Raw genomic sequence first — 17173 nt, 5'->3', positions numbered from 1 at the left:
TGTGGTTTTTAATGCATCAAAGACTCAGTTCTTACACCTATCAACCCAATAAAACCTTCCACAGGAGTACCCACTAATGTTTAATAATATCCAGCTCAATCCTGCATCATCCTTGAACATGCTTAGGGTTTCATTCACTCGGAACTTATCTTGGAATGATCATATTACATCTCTTGTAAAATCTGCACCCAGAAGATTAGCTGTGCTAAGCTGGCTCCGTACCTTCTTTACCCCTGCACAGTTGCTGACTTTACACACTGGTTTTATTCGCCCCTGTGTAGACTGCAACTCTCGTGTGGGGAGGCTCCCCACATACAGCTCTTCTTAATAGGGTAGAGTCAAAGGTTTTTTGTCTTATTAACTCTCCTCCTCCTACTGGCTCCCTTCAGCCTCTATCTCTTCACCGCACTGTTGCATCTTTATCTCTTTTCTATTTGCTACATCAATAATCACTGCTCCCCTGAACTGTCTGCTTGCGTCCCTCCACCTCTATGACGGGAGCATAGCACCCGTCTAGCATCCCTTTTCTGTCCAACTCTCTAATGCAAGAGTTTACCGTTACTACCAGTCCTTCATTTATGCAACAGGTCAACTCTGGAAATGTCTCCCTCCGTCTGTATTTCCTACTTCCTATGATCTCCAGTCTTTCAAACACAGGGTGTCCAGGCATCTGGAAATTAACGAATCTAGAATTTGGTTGTCTGTTGTACTGTTTTTTTTTTTTTTTTCTTGGAAGGAACGGTTTGCGGGCTCCTGGCCTTTGGTTCCTTCTTCCTTTCATTAAAAAATGTGTGTGTGTGTGTGTGTGTGTGTGTGTGTGTGTGTGTGTGTGTGTGTGTGTGTGGTCTTTTCTTCTTCCATAATCTGGGAAATGTCGTCACTGAGTGTTTCTATTAATGCATCTGAGCTTTTAGAAGTCGGTGCACATACTTGTATTACTTTCAGGGTGTATTTTTTGCCTAGTGTTATTACAATCCATGCTATTCTGTCATTTCGTTCGTTCGTTTACAGATTTCCTGCACCTGCAGTGCAGGCCGGGCCATATGTTAGCATGGTCAGTCGGGTATGGGCTACTTAAAAAACATTAAGGGGGGAGGACAGGGCCTGGAGATTGTCCAGCACATACGCCCTTTCTCCTGTCTGGCTTTCTGGTGTGTGTGTGTGTGTACTTTGTCAGATACACTGCTAAATTTAACAGTCTTGTCTACAATATTTCAGGTAATCGGAAGTCCTACACCATTAACTCTATCATTTTGCCTTCCTCTGTAGTAAAATAAGTGGTTGCTGTCTTGGACCTGAACTAATATTCTTCCCTTCTGTGGATCTCGCTGAGACCTATAATATGCCAACTGGTGTTTTCTAATTCAGTCATTAAAGTACGAAGTTTGTAATCTGTGAGGTTTCTTACATTGCACATGTGGATCTTAATGGATATCAGTTTAAAGCCCAGGTCCCTAATTTGCCTACTCACTTTCGGTGGCACACAGCCCGTAAGCACAGGAGGCGGTGCAGTTGGACCAAGTGGACGATGATCCAACAGGAACGCCGAAGAAACCATTACCAGTTGAATTCATGTTTGATTGGGAGGGGGGGAACATGGTAAATTATCTCACCTCCCTGCCATACAGTTTCTGCTGAGATGTAGTTTTTGTGCCACCCAATTAGTATATTCGGTAGATCCGTATATACCTATAGGGAGTCCCATGGTCCAAGCTGTCTAAGACAGTATCTAATATATCTACCAGGTCTTCTCGTATCGACCACCCTGGGACCCGCCAGGTAGCTGTGGGATCCTGCCCTCTTATTTCTCAGTGTATAAATAAGAAAACTCCGAAAACATGGTGTAATGCAATAGTTACTGTGCATTACAAAAAAGGCAACTCAAAAAGTCTTAGTAACCATCGACTCATTTAGCTTATTACTACCTAATTACAAACTCCTCACTAAAGTTCTTGCGAACAGAATTAGAACAAATCTGGAAGAAAACAACCTCTTGAACTGGCACGATTCCGATGCGGGTTATTTGGCTACTGATCATTTACAGTTCTACACACAATGAATCCATTAACTGAGAAAACTACATAACACACACACACACACACACACACAATATATATATATGGAGCCTCTGTGGTACAGTGGTAGAGTGTGTGTTTCGTACACGGTGGGGCCAGGGTTCGCGCCCCGCTAGGGTAATAAACTTTGGGAGTGTTCACCCGGCCACGTACTGCATTGGCGGACACAAGTGGTGCTGTGGTTGAACCAGTGTCACTTACTATAAAGTATGCTTGCACCCAGTCGGCTTGCACGGGCCGATTACACTTGGTTCACAGACTACACACACATATCCAAAGCCTCTCCAGCACTACAATTACACTTACAAACACTTCTCACCCTACATACAATCTCTACCAGACAGCCTAAGCCACTTGGTAGAGATACATTGGCTGTATCGTCACGACGTCGGTCGGGATAGGCCGGTCCTGCAGTGGATACTCAAACGGCTGATGATGATGATGATATAGATAGACATAAAATGCGCCTAGATTTTGTTAATTACGAAAAGGCTTCGACTCACTGGAACACATGACAACTGCAACTTCATTGCGGGAATAAGGCGTAAATTAGAACTCTGTATAACTCCTGCAAAACATTTATGAAAATGGAACTGCTACAGTTGTATTGCATAGACTCGGACAAAATTAAGATTGAGAAGGGCATGCGTCAAGGAGATACAGTATCGCCAAAATAATTTACAGTACCCTAGGAAGTATTTTCAGAAAGTTAGACTGGGAAAACAAATGAGTAAATAGAGATGGAGAAAAGCTAAACCATTTAAGGTTTGCAGATGACTTTGTCCCAATCTCAGAAAAAGCAGACACTGAAAGAAATTTTTAATTACCTAAATAAAGTAAGTCTCAAAGTAGAGATAACGATGAACGTGAGTGAAACTAATGTTTAATCCAAATACACCAAAGAGAGACATCAGAGTCAGCGATTAAATTCTGGAAGAAGCCGAGGAATACATTTACTTGTAGTAAATACTAAAACTAACGAAAAATCATGATAGCGAAATAGAATGACGCAATACAATTGGAATAAAGGTTTAAGTAAAAATAGACATCATGAAAGGTAGTTTGCCAATATGTATGAAACGAAAAATATCTAACCAATGTATAATACCAGCTATGACGTATAGCACGGTTGTGAAACCTGGAAACTGACAACATCGATGGAAACTCAACTAATCCGTTGTCAAAGAGCAAGGGAAAGGTCAGTGTCGCGAATATCTTTTAGAGGCAGGAAAAAAATCAACTTTGGTGAGAGAGCAGACTAAAGTCAAAGACATTATAGACATTGTAAAACAACATAAATGGAGGTGGGCAGGTCATATAGCGATAATAAGGGATAACCGAAGGAGCAAGAGGCTTACTGACTGAACACCAAGAGATCGTATGCGTAGCAGAAAAAGGCCAGACAGGAGATGGAAACATGAGGGCGAGAAGTTTGCAGGTAAAACGTAGCAAAGATTAGCTCAGTCAAGGAATTCGTGGAATGGATGGGGGAGGCCTTTGTTCAGCAATTGACATGCAATGGCTGGTGATTATATATATCCCATTGGAGCCCAGTGTCCAGAGTATTGGACAGAACTGGGATTTTTCAAATTTTTATAACGTAGGGAATCCCCGGGTAGGGAACTATGAGCTTCACGACTATGGGCCGATAGGCGGAGGGCGGTACGCTTAGTGCCCTCCCAGTGCAATGCCTCGCCCAGCACCCCTGGGATCCAGTGGGATATATATATATATATATATATATATATATATATATATATATATATATATATATATATATATATATAATATCCCTGCTAATGCTCGCTCATTTACATTCTTCTTTATGTGCTCGTAGACTGTTGCATAATGCATCTGAACTATAAATTGCATGCTAACGTAGGGGGATGGTTCTCTCGAGGGGAGAGGGGATGTTGTAACTCCTAGTGGTGTGAGCTGGCACCATACTGTAAGTGACATAGGAGACTTTGATATTCCTTATCACATACAGGCTGCTAGAACTTTCCACTCACAAGGAACACACGTGACACACCCCTGCTACACCAGAATTTAGGAAAGAGAGCTCAGAAGGAGACAAGCCATACAAGAGGCAGGTCGCAGGGAGAAGGGCTTGGCAACTTTGAGAGAGAGACAGAGAGAGCGAGACAGATAGCTAGCTAGCGGGACTGGACTCTATACTCCGCTCTGTGTGAGAGACTTGTTAATATTTCCAAGACAAATAAAAATAGTCCCATACTATTCTTTACCTCTCCTGTCACTACATGACAAATGGGAAAGAAGATTATCTACTACAAGCTACTCCATGATATAAAAACCGCTCGTCCACAAGTCTAATATATATATATAACTCAACTACAAGTAACCACAAAGGAACCACAAAGTATTTTATGACATTTGGTAGCAGCGAATCTACGGACATCCTGGAAAGGATAAGACATTCAACCAAGCCCAGCTATTATATTACTGGCCTTCATTACGAAAAGGTATAAACAATCATATAGACAGATGCGAATCATGTGCGAAACACAAAGGATACCCAATCACACCTGCACCGATGGGTAATTACCCTGTACCACATCAACCATGGGACGTTGTCGCTGTTGATTTACTCAAGATGCCATTATCATACAATAATAACCTATACTTATTCGTTGCAACGGATCATTTTTCCCGTTATGTCATTTTAGCTCCAATTAAAGATAAGACAGCAGAGACAGTAGCAAAGGCAATAACAGATAATGTAATATGTCGCTTTACTACCCCAAAGGTATTAATAAGTGATAATGGAGGAGAATTTAATTTGGGGAAAAGGAAATGAGCTTGCAAATTACACTGAGGAAAGCTGACGACAGTGGCCAGTAAGGAGATGATGCAGTTAGTTGTATGTATGAAACACGTATTTTATGTAGGTATAAATGGTAACACTCGTTGGTAGTAAATAAATGTTAAAATAAATGAATGAATATATACAGTGTAGAATATTTATTGTTGGTGATTATTTAGTGTTTGAGTTATGCAGATAACTGAAGTATGTGTATTTAAGCTGTAACTATACAACACGTTTTATATGTTTGTGCGGAAGCTTATTGTCTATCACTGTGTATTGTATAAATGAAGTAACTATGTAACTCACTAATTTTTACCGTGGTGGGAATGGTGTGACTGGTGGTGCAGGTGGTGTGTTGACTGATGTGGCGTCTGTTCAGCAAGCACGCATGATGACGTCGACTTCCCACACTGGTAGCTGTGGTGAGTGAATGAGTAGCGATGAGTAACTTGAGTGAAGATGAGTGAGTAAGATGAGTTATGAGTCGTGTCTCACTCTTCGTTTGTTTGTTCCGTTTTTCTATGTCGATGTTTTCTCGGTCCTTTTCTCTAGTGATTTACTCGTTGTGGGATGAAGACTGCCGCTACTTGTAGGTGCGTGTAGAAGATTATACAGACGACGTAGAGTTGTTAATTGTAGTTGATTGTAGATGGTTGTAGTTCGCTGATTCGTCGTAGAAATTGCAAGATCGTATCAATATTTTGTTAAACTACTTGCAAGGCGTCGTGTGATCTCTTCACCTCTACATCAGCGTGATGATCGGGGAGACGGAGGGGGCTGGTTGGAGAGAATACTGTCAGGAGCTGGTTGTAAGTTGTTGGTTGTGAGAGGTATTTTTTTTTGTTTTCAATCTTGATATTTTGTAGGAATTCACTGTTGATTCGTAGACGAGGTTCGTTCTTTTCGCTGCTACCAAATGTCATAAAATACTTTGTGGTTCCTTTGTGGTTACTTGTAGTTGAGTTATATATATATATTAGACTTGTGGACGAGCGGTTTTTATATCATGGAGTAGCTTGTAGTAGATAATCTTCTTTCCCATTTGTCATGTAGTGACAGGAGAGGTAAAGAATAGTATGGGACTATTTTTATTTGTCTTGGAAATATTAACAAGTCTCTCACACAGAGCGGAGTATAGAGTCCAGTCCCGCTAGCTATCTCTCTGTCTCGCTCTCTCTGTCTCTCTCTCAAAGTTGCCAAGCCCTTCTCCCTGCGACCTGCCTCTTGTATGGCTTGTCTCCTTCTGAGCTCTCTTTCCTAAATTCTGGTGTAGCAGGGGTGTGTCACGTGTGTTCCTTGTGAGTGGAAAGTTCTAGCAGCCTGTGTGTGAGTATGTGTGTATGTGTGTGTATGGTCACTAGGCGCTTTGTTCACCGGTGGACTGCTGACAACTAACTGCATCATCTCCTTACTGGCCACTGTCGTCAGCTTTCCTCAGTGTAATTTGCAAGCTCACTTCCTTTTCCCAGGCTCGCATAGGGCTGTCTATCTATCTATTTATCTATCTATCTATTATGATTTGTAACTACAGTACCACCACTTTTGTACTGTCTAGTCGTTTGTTCCTGAATGCTGTCTCCCCCTGTCTGTGGGGTGGAATTAGGACTGGGTTGAAAATTATGACAGAAAACTACAATTTCAAATTCAAAGATGTTCAAAAGGATTATTAGCTGCATAATGCACAGTTGTGAAAGTAATATCATTTTATGCTTCAGGTGGAAAACTATGATACATAATATTCTGGAACGTTTAATGGGCTCAGTGAGGTTCAGAAGCATCTACTCACTGTCACTTAGCGTTATTAAGTGGAGCACTATTTATGCCAGCGATTGTAGTGTATATTGTTTACGCCGTGAGTGAACACGAGGATGAAATCATCCCACTCATTCTCGTAATCTTGTCTGTTAATGAGATTTCAAAACACATCTCGTGGATCAGTTTATCTCTGCAAATGGCATATATATAGTTTTTGTCGTGTGATGCAATTACAAAAGTACATAAAATATACAAGAGTATTATAATGTGTCACTGGAAATTAAATAAATAAGGAAGACGTACTAGAAAATTTCGTAAAGTGATGGGAATACGGGCTACAGTCTCAGTGTATGGATACGAAAATAGAATAACAGGCATGGGAAGGGGCATGGACCCGCGGCCAACTATCCGTTGGAGTGATTCTAAAGGTATTTTTACCCCCAACTAGATGAATTATCACAAATTAATTGCCCTCTATTTTAGTAACATATAACACTATAAATATTTTCTAAAAATAGCTCTTCATATACACCGATATATTGGTTATTAAACTTTTTTTTTTTTTTTTTTTTTTTGCCTCGTGATGCATTGCAACCGAGTAGCCTCGACTCCTAAAGTACATAACAAGTATAGTTTAGCTGAGCAGGTCTTGGGCATTCATTTTAAAGTTAAGGATTACCAATATTTTATTGAAATAAGAAAGAAAATACATGCCTCAAATGTGTCATGATTATATCTTTGGTATCTTCACTAAATTAAAAATTATCTGGACTGATTCACTGGTAAATTTAGTGAACGTCGAACCCAATGCACTTACAACTGCTCAAAGTAGCACATCTGGTAAGTCAATACCAAAAACATTTCGTTGCTCACATTATATCTGAACTGCGGCCGAATATTCATGTAATATCACGCAGTTCGGGAGGCGGTGGCTCAATCGGTATAGAGTTGGCCTGCAGTCCTAACGGACCCGGGTTCAAATCCCGCTGGGGTAGGGAGCAGTTTAAGAATTTGAATATCATAAATATCAGACTTTACTGATCTACCAGAAGACCCGCCGACATGTCGAAAAAATACCCCCGCTAATACCAATACACCAGTCCTATATAAGGCAACCCTAGCATGTATTCAGAATGGAAGGTGGGTGTTAGCGCCAAAGTGGTGACATGAAGAGGTGTATGGTATGTAGGAGGACTACTGGGCCTTGAAAGCAGGCTGTGAAGCCTATGCCCAGAGTCGGTCACATAAAAAAAAAAAAAAAATCCATCGTCAGTATGGAAACAATATAAATTTCACAGAAGAAAATGTTAAGATGTAGCATGCAGAACAAATAACTAAGGAAGAGGTACCACAAAGCCTCCTGTGGTACATAAAATATGGTTCCTTCTCTCCATCCTACCTGTTCCCACAACGCTAATGTCGTGGCAATCCACACTGGCTTGGGAACAGAGACATCTGCATATGTATGTAGTCCTGTGTATGTATTTATGTACTGTATGTATGAAGGTTATCATCCGTGTTTGTGTTGGCACATCAGACTTCGCAGTATATATTCTGAGCGATTTATTTTGCATATTACACATTAACACCTGTGTGAGAGAGAGAGAGAGAGAGAGAGAGAGAGAGAGAGAGAGAGAGCAGCAGCAGCATAACAAACATTTTTATCCGATTGCTGACTCTCGTTGACATATATATACTTCCACACGTTTTGTCACTGTGACTCTCGTTGATGTATATAAATGCACAGCAATTGCATGGTCCCTAATTTGCACAAAATTCATATTTCGCGCGTGATTTTTGGTACATATACACAGGACACCTTCCTCTACAAGATGCCAGGCAGGGTCAATGCCTTACCTTGCATGACCTCCCCCCCCCCCGCACGCCATTGTCTCGACAATTCACCTGTTACCAGTGACCTGGCCAGTAAGGACATGTCGTGCCACAGTACGAAATTCAAGGCCAGAGTGATTCCCCAATCGATGACAATGTGGAGGACAAAGTTTACTTAATATTACAGGAAGAAATGGTCAGAAATGATGATCAGGTAATGTCGCCAAAGAAGGTCAGGTACCGGTATGTTGATGTGTTTGGTGAGTGAAACAATGCTTATATTGCCCATATTACCGTGTGAAAACCAATATACTCTCGTACTACATATAAATTCATACCAAATCAATAAATAAATACCGTTTATGACTAGTGTGGAATAGTTACCCTCCCATAGAACTCGTTTTCTTTGGAGTCAGCCTGATAGAAAACCCAGAAAGGTAAGGGGAACTGCTACCTGTAATCAGCATTTTAATCCTCAGGTGAGCGATTTCTCTATGAATTTTCGATGTTTCTCACCAAAAGCGGAGGTTTGAGCCAAATTTTTTTTTTTTCCAAAATTGGTCGGGATTGGGCGGGGGGGGGGGTCAGTGGTGGATAATCGGTCGGGACAGGGAGGGTTAATCGAATTGGCAGAAGTGTTAAGAGTCAGCCGAGGGGTTCATTGTTTTCGAGAACAAAAGGTCAAGGTCATATGGCAGGATCAACTTATAAAGTTTTGACCACATTTAAGCCCAACATGGACGAAATGTTGAGGGATAAGACAAGAACTTAGGGTTTCAATTTTGAGAAATCAGTCAAGCATCATAGTCACAGTGCAAGGTCTAATGTCAAAGTAACATGGCAAGACCAACACAAACAGTTTTGAGTTTGTTTGGACTAAATTTGGTGAAGTGATTGATTGTAAGAGGAGGAATACATTTAGTCAAAGGCCAAGATCATTCGGCAAGGCTAAAGTTTGACACAAATATGTTGTGTATGAAAAAAAGATAATACAAAATGTTGAGCAGTTTTCCTCTGATCTGAACCAAACGTAAAGGAAGGGATGAGAGTCGGACGCGGGTCAAACCCAGTGTCTCTGAAAGCAGTAAGTCTAAATGTCAAGACACCCGGGAAAGTCAGCTTAAACTTTTTTTCAGCTGATTTAAAGCAAACTTTGCGTAAGAGTTGAGGATGAGGCATGAATAAAAGAATTTAGTTTTGAAAATAATCAGTCAAAGGTCAAAGTGATAGGGAAAGGTCAAAGGCCAAGGCCATAAGGCAAGACAAGCTCTCACAATTTTGATACAGTCTGAACCAAACCTGTTGCAAGGGTTAAGGGTTAGACAAGAACGAAAGGCTTTTGTGTTGAGAACCAATCAAAGATCAAGATCACACGGCAAGGTGAAGTTTCTGCCCTTGTATCTGTGTGTGAACAGAATAACTAGGTTTGTTCTGCTTTGGATCATGCTTCGAGAATCAGTTGAAGATCAGCTGAGGATCACCTATTGTTACTGACAACATTATGTCAAAGGTCAAGGTCACATGGCATGGTCATCTTAAAGAGTTTTTACCTGATGAAGACTAAACCTGATGGAAAAGTTCAGGTTAAAAAAAGGATAGAGATACTTGATTTTGAAAACAGTCAGGCCTAGATCAAGGTCACTGGGAAAGGTCAAATATCAATGTCAGTAAATTCAGCTTAAATAGTTTTAAGATATGAACACGACATGCTGGAAGGATTGAGGATTTTGTAAGAATGAATTCACTGGATTTTTTGAATAATCTATTGAAGTACAGTATCTATTGACTATGGTAGGTGGGGACGCTCACCATCCACTCACTCAGTGTAGTGCTACTCTCGGATGACTGCCCTTTCCTCTCTTCCTTCCTTTTCCCCTGCCTTCCTCTTCTGTTTCTTTTTCTTCTTTCTCTCTTTCCATTTCCTTCTGTCTGCGGGTGACTCTGCACTGAGTGACAAGCCAAATGGTTTCCGGTACACCAGGAAATCATTTACTACGTTGGGTAGTAACCATAATATAATTAAATTATGGCGCCTGGTGGTTTAGTGGGTAATTAAGGTGCTCCAACCAGATTGAACCTGTGTAGGAGGTAAAACTTTATATCCAAGGGGTGGTTGGGGTTTACTGCACACGTAATTCCACTCAGTGATGAGTGAGGCTGGTCACTCTCAGCTTAAACGTCAGGACCACCTTGCCCAGGCTCCTACGCTTCTCATGGGGTAACACAAGATAAGATGACGTATGTATGTATGTATGTAGTATCTACTGAAGGTCAAGATCGCAGGACAGAGTCAAATATTCGGCATTTAGACCAGTTGAGTGTTCCACCCTCTCAAGTGCTGCTTCTTGTTTCTTTTGTGACCAGTTTTTTTTTTTTTTTTTTTTTTTTTTATGGCCCATGAGACAGTGCCCATTTTTATTTTCTTTTATCAATCCCCTCCATGTCGCCATGTTCTCCACTGTTAAGCTGTCCTACCTCCATCTCAACCTAGCCTCACTTACACCTTTCTGCGCCATCCCTACACTTCACCATAGGTCTTCCTTTTCACCTCTCTACATCCACAGACGAATACTAAAAATACGAGTCCGTGGCAGGGTATTGGTAGTATGTCATTTGATATTTTTCCTGTTACTAGAGATCATTTCATCACTAGCAGGGGCACCCGGCATTACCCCGGACCAAAAAGGCGAGCACCCTAATCCTACTTTTTCTAGTTCAATCTTTCTTTCTACTGTAGAAAGACCATGAATCACTCATGTTTTTGAAGAGGGATTATAGAAGGTCCAGAATAATGCACAACATCTGTGCTCACTTGTTTGCAATTACCAGTGACCTCAAATGACCTCAGACCAGTGACCTCAAATGATCTCGGAGGTCATCCTCTTATAGCCTATGTTCGAACTGGAGGTCATGTGAGTCTCCATGCCAATAATTGGGCTGCAGGGGTACCCGGCGTTGTCCGGGCAAAAAAAAAAAAAGGCGAACACTCTACCGCTGACTTCAAATGACCCAGATCTTAATTTTGAGGCCCTTAGTACCATCCAGGGGTCACCCTGATTTAAATTTATGTGGGTCTGGGGGTCTTTGGCCTTTGGTATAGACGTGACTGAAGGACAAACAAACAAACAATGCGGCTCATATATATATATATATATATATATATATATATATATATATATATATATATATATATATATATATACTGTATATATATATATATATATATATATATATATATATATACTGTATATATATATATATATATATATATATATATATATATATATATATATATATATATACTGTATATATATATATATATATATATATATATATATATATATATATATATATACTGGGAGGCGATTTGTTTGTGGCCACCCCAAACGGGATTGAGGCGTCTGGCAATAGATAGATAGAATATATATATATATATATATATATATATATATATATATATATACTGTATATATACTGTATATATATATATATATATATATATATATATATATATATATATATATATATATATATATATATATATATATATATATATATACTATATATATATATATATATATATATATATATATATATATATATATATATATATATATATATATATATATACAGTATATATACAGTATATATATATATATATATATATATATATATATATATATATACTGTATATATATATATATATATATATATATATATATATATATATATACTGTATATATATATATATATATATATATATATATATATATATATATATATATATACGTTTGATGGTAATGAGGACAAAAACACAGAAAGATGGAAAAACTAGAGACATTCAATAAAGTGGAGTTTTACTGCTAACCTGACGGACAAGTTAATCCCTTGGATATGAAGAGGCCTTTGAGGGGTTTGTTTCTACAAAATGTCTAGGTAATTTTACTCATCTTAAGAGCTACTACTGGAATTTGAGAACTTAGATGTAATCTATTTTGATCCCTTCACTACAAGACATAACCTATAAGCTGAATAAAATCTACTGGTGGGGCTGTAAGTAAAATAATAAAGACCTAATAAGACTGCAGAAGATAAGGATTCTGATAGAAATGGGGATAAATAGTGACCCTGGTATCTCCTCCAAGCCTATGACTTATGTTAAAGTGTGCATAGCGAACAAGAAACTTTCACACATGTAGTACATGGTGGAGTATAGGACAAAAATTTTCTTAAAGCTACAGTTGGCTTACGCACATCGTTGTAATATTAGGGAAAAGTATTGGGTGTTACTTCAACAAATTTTTCTCAAAACTTGCCATAATATTTCTGAAGAATTGCAGGTCTGAGCACCACGGGTCAGTTACCTCGGAAATAATTTAAATAAAGCTACAGTGGACCTACACTCATTGCTGGAAAGGGTATCGAAAAGGTGTAAGTGTTATATAAATGACTTTTCTTAAAATTCGCTACCATATTACTAAAAAGAAAGAAAAAACAAAAGCCCAAACCGCCAAACTGAACACCAAGTCTGAGGCATCTGGAAAACTGTTAAAAGTCCCAGCGGACCCTCGCACATCGCTGCAAAGCTTATAGAAAGGCAAAAGTTGTTATGTAACTTCTCTAATGTAATCGGCACCATATTGCTACACAAACCCTGGAAAATCCAACCTGAACAGAAACGTTAACTTATCTTGGAATTTATTAAAACTACAGCGGACCCAGGCACAATACTCGAAAGCTACAATGCCATCAGCAAGCCTGCTTGCTGGAACATGTTCCACTCTTGCAAATGAGGACGTACACACCTTCATATTTTTGCCAGTACCAAGATCTATTGTTCAGATTAGGGCAGACTTTTCGAAAAGAAGAGGTTATATATAGCTTCCATTTAAGCTGTGACGACAACAGGGTTCAAAGTTAAGTAAAATCGTCTGGAGGTACCAATATTTAAGACAGTTATCCGTTATCGTAGTGAAGGGAAAATATGACGGATTAAGGTAAATTATGGGAAATGTTAAGATTCCTCTAACCCTCTCAGGTTAAGGACAACTCTAATGTCTTATTAAGGCTAACATGGGCAGTTTTATTCACAGAAGCCTGAAAGGCAATACTAACAACCTTAACTCTCAGTCGTCGGCCTGGCATGTCAACAACCCTGACACAGACAGAGTGCTGGTACTACAATCCCAGAGAGATCATCTTTTCATACTAAACAGTCTAGACCAACATACCCATATCCCACACCAAGCCCTCTTCCTCCCATCATCTCCAGACATAATCTTCTGCTCCCCAAACCTCGCTCCCACTACATCATGGAGAGTGGTCAAAACCCTAGGTTCTGATCACCTCCCAATCATCACTACCACCGAAACCAGAATCACCCCAGCTGGCCACAAACACACATACATTAATTATAAGAGAGCCAACTGGGAGGTCTTTGTAACTGAAACAGAACAACATTTCGAAACACTAAACAGTACACCCATCACAAACATCAACACCGCTGTGCACACTTTCAATACAATCATACAAAACGCAGACAAAAGACACATCGCTAGAGGTAACAGAAAGAGACACAGCCCCAACTTCACACCAGAAATTCAAGGCCTCATCAGACAACGGGACACACTGCGACACTCCCCAACACCCCATACACAAGACACCATACAACAAATACAAGAACTCAACACTCAGATAAACAGTAAAATATCAGAACAGCAAACAATAAACTGGAAAAATTACCTCCAAACACTTGACCACAAAACAAACATCAGCAAACTCTACAAAACACTAAACAGCATCACACTTTCCAACAGCAACACCACACAATCACATGCTGCCATCACAACAACAGACACCATACCCTCAAACAAACAACAAGCAAACACTCTCATCAATCACTTTTCACAAGTCAGCCATCAAACCCCCCGTCAGGAAGACCGACGTATCATCAGACGTAAGAGACAGTTCCCCACAGACCCAGACTACGCACCTTTCACTTACAACCAGACGAAGCACATCATTAACAACATCAAACACTCATCTGCCTGTGGACCAGACAACATAAGCAACATTTAACTTAAACACCTAGGACCACAAGGCATACAAGCACTCGACAACATATCAAACTACAGCTACTCACACAACATAATACCAACATCTGGAAGCATGGCAATATCATCATTATCCCTAAACCCAACAAAGACCCTACGTTGCCCTCCTCACATCGCCCCATCACACTCCTCTGCACCCCTTCTAAAGTCACTGAACGACTGATACTACTACTACTCACACCTCATATTCCCCTAGCCCAGTCACAACATGGCTTTAGGCCACTACACTCTACAAACACCCTTCTTACAGACCTTACACAGAGAGTTTTCGATGGCATGAATTCAGGTAGGCCACCACACAGAACACTCCTAGTTACACTAGACATTAGCAAAGCTTTTGATGTCATCCCCCGTCACAACCTGACAAACAAAATACTCAACACAAACATGCACAATAACACAAAAAGATGGCTGGCAAACTACTTAGCAGGCAGATGTGCACACTTAACATTTGCCGGTCAGTCTTCTAACATCAGAAACTTCACAAACGGCGTCCCCCAAGGATCTGTTTTGTCCCCCACACTCTTTAATCTATACATGCACGACGTACCCACACCCCACACACCACAGATACACATAGCTTCCTATGCAGATGATATAACACTTACATGTACACACCAAAACGCAAACACAGCTGCACACATCATTCAACCTTACCTCAACACACTACACGAATGGTTCACCACAAACAGGCTCAAAATAACCCCAGCCAAATCTACAGTGACTCTTCTCACAAACTGGACAGCAGAACACAGTCATATCCCACACCTCACCAAAAACAACACTCCCCTACCACACACATACACACCCAAAATCCTTGGTGTAACATACAATACATCAATGTCATTTAAACAACACATCACAAACATTAAAAATAAAATAACACCAAGACTCAATGCTTTGAGGTCACTTGCCCATACAACATTCGGACACAACAAAGAAACCACCACCACAGTATACAAACATTACATACGTTCAGTGATGAATTATGCAAGCCCTGCTTGGGCTTAAAACACACTACAACACTCTACAGACCATACAGAACAAGGCCCTAAAAATAATCACAGGCTGCACAGCTACTACACCCACAGACCACCTACATCAAGAAACCAAAGTCCTCAAAGTCAAGGATCACCTAGACATGAGAGGCACCCAGTTTCTTGCTGCAGCCTCCACAAACCCACAACATCCACTACAGTACATGGCAGCACATCCACCCACACCGAGGAACATCAAAACAACACCCAGCACACGATACCATACACAAATACTGTCATCTCTCCCCCCTCGCCCACCTCAGACCAGCTTCCAGAAGCATATCCACACTCAGATCACTCGCCGCTCCATTCAGTCACTTAAAGACAACACACAGCTGCATGCACGGCCTCCTGACATCCACCCTTCTGAATCCTATCTTCCTCGTGAGGACAGGGTCCACCTGGCCATGCTGAGATGTGGGCACCATCCAGCCCTCTTAAGCTACCAGAAGAGGCTGGATGACTCCGTCGCTGATGCCTGTCCAGGATGCAACACAGCACCCCATACTATTAAGCACATTATGGAAGACTGCATTGCACACAATCACCTACGCCAACAACACAACATACACTCTTTGAGAGCTCTGTGGGAAAGCCCGGTCTCGGCCATGGCCTTCCTAAGGGACTCGGGGCTGTTCGGCCAGACTGCACAGGGAACAACTACTACTACTATCTTAACTCTCATGATGGCAACTTCAGTATTCTGTTCAAGATAACCCCAGACGATCAGACGATTTTATCCAGCTGACAGTAAGTCATGGAAATCGGACTATTGGCTTGATGGAAATGTGAATGATTCTGGTTAGGCTTGAGAAGTACAAAGTCCATCATAGAGATAAAGTTAGGGGTAAAATGTGGCCTAGCATTCCACCACCTCTACTTGACAATCAGAATTGTCCGTCACAGTCCTCCTTGACGAAAAATAAATACATAAATAAACAAATAAATAAACAAGCCTCTTTCTGCCTCGGAATGGTAGCTGACAGAGAAGAGATTTAAGGTGATACATTAGGGAGCTTTTGGTTCCGTGTATGCTGTTACGAACAAACTTTGACGGCACTCACATCGCAGTATTGTGTTTAAGAACATTTTTCAGTGCTCTCGTACGCTAGGTCAGAGTACCTATCTTTCTCATATGTCCCTGTATTATACCTCACATCTCCATTTAATCCATAAACATGGTTTTCAAGTAACGTTCTACATCGTCACAGTCGGTAGGGAAATGTTCAGAGTGATGGTACTTGTAATCCCTTCAATACGAGGTGGTTACTACACTGGCGGTAGACAGAGTAAAATTAAGAGGACGCACTCAGGCTCAAGTGTCTGTTCCGTCGATAAGCTAAGGCACAACTGATCAATGACTACGGCCTTGTTCACGTCCATTCTTGAAGATGAAGTGCTACCGTCGTGAATACTTCCAGGCGAGACCGATGAAGGAAGTAAGAATACCGGTGGTCTTACTCCTTTGGTCCCGTGACGAATTTGTAATTCACCATTGTTGTTTCCACACACTTCCATTCAGCTTTGGTGAAG

Source organism: Coenobita brevimanus, chromosome 90 (genome assembly GCF_032717465.1).
Source record: "Coenobita brevimanus isolate Jiangsu-jjx chromosome 90, ASM3271746v2, whole genome shotgun sequence".
Lineage (NCBI taxonomy): Eukaryota > Metazoa > Arthropoda > Malacostraca > Decapoda > Coenobitidae > Coenobita > Coenobita brevimanus.
The sequence above is the reverse complement of the archived record's forward strand: the minus strand, read 5'-3'. Positions refer to the sequence as shown.